The sequence below is a fragment of the Rhagoletis pomonella genome, unplaced genomic scaffold (assembly GCF_013731165.1).
Source record: "Rhagoletis pomonella isolate Grant_MI unplaced genomic scaffold, Rhpom_1.0 Rhpom_scaffold_00033, whole genome shotgun sequence".
NCBI classification, from domain to species: domain Eukaryota; kingdom Metazoa; phylum Arthropoda; class Insecta; order Diptera; family Tephritidae; genus Rhagoletis; species Rhagoletis pomonella.
Genome location: NW_023458587.1, coordinates 25,405 through 26,525, shown reverse-complemented (window position 1 = coordinate 26,525; position 1,121 = coordinate 25,405). Strand labels below are relative to the sequence as shown.

The 1,121-nt window shown below is 33.5% G+C and overlaps 1 long non-coding RNA gene across 1 annotated transcript in view; it reads right to left on the bottom strand.

The window, feature by feature from the left end:
* Nucleotides 1–479: 479 nt before the first annotated feature.
* LOC118749694 overlaps nucleotides 480–1,121 on the bottom strand; it is a 9,792-nt gene continuing 9,150 nt past the window's right edge. The window contains exon 3 of the long non-coding RNA XR_004994263.1: nucleotides 480–597. This is a non-coding gene — a long non-coding RNA (uncharacterized LOC118749694). The remainder of the gene's footprint in view (nucleotides 598–1,121) is intronic.

The following is a 1,121-nucleotide window of genomic DNA, read 5'->3' as shown; positions in this document are numbered from 1 at the left end:
CTCACATCGGTTAGAAAACCCGTATAAATGAATAATTCATTTAACGCTGCTTTTTTCTTTATACAGCCCGTTTTTAATTGTATTTGTTATTATAATAAACTTGTATTACTGTTCCTTTTCGGTCCACCGCGGAAATTTATTATTAACTACATGTCGAATAAAATTAACGGAGTTTGTTTACTTTTCAATACGGTTTTATCGAGTGGGGTATAAAGACTGAGGAATAAATGTTAGAAAGAAATACATATGTATGTGTTGAATCAAATCTGTTTTTTGTTTTCGTAGGTATAAACAAGGTATATGTTGAAATAAAACAGAAAATAAAAAATATTTTGTCAGATTATGAAAGTGTTAATATGGATATTGATTGAAAAAGAGTTTGCTAACTTCACCTACGGTTTCTACTTACTTTAACGATGATTTTCCGCGCAAGGAGTGGCTTGCTAACTCTTATTGCAAGATCTTTTAAAAAATGTCGCTTCTGTAAACTGCTCAGTTTGCAATTTAAGTGCTATTGAAGAAACCTATCATTTGATTGGAGTATGTCCTCTGTACAAAAAATTTCGGTTTGATTGTTTTGGTGACAACGTTTTGGACCTGCAAAAGATTTTCGAGATTCTTAACGGTTATAACTATCATTGACTGCAGTTATATAAGTAGTTGTCTTAAATATAGAGAGCTTATTGAGAACGAGTTTTCGTAAAAATATTGTTCAGCTATAAGTGCTAGAGTCCGACCGATTAATCGGCGTCGGCATCGGCTAGTATCGGCACAAAATTTAACATCGGCATCAGCCTTTTTTCGCCGATTCTTTAGAATTACTTTTCATATGTTCAGGTGAAGCGACAGCCAACATCAAAAAACCTTTGCAGCCAGCTAACAAAATTAATTTTTTTTTTATTGAAGGTGTTTCACGTTTTTTCCATACAAAAGTATGTTGGACGATTTTCTTTTATTTGGAGAACACTGCCAGCAAAAAAAAATTGCGAAAAATTAACGGGATTTTATAGCTACGCTACTTAATTAGCTTTTAAGTGCTTCTCCAGAAAGAGGTACTGCTATTAAGAAGGTCATTTGGCAAAGAAGAGTCCTAAAGGTATTTCGCCTGAAGAAGCTCTCAC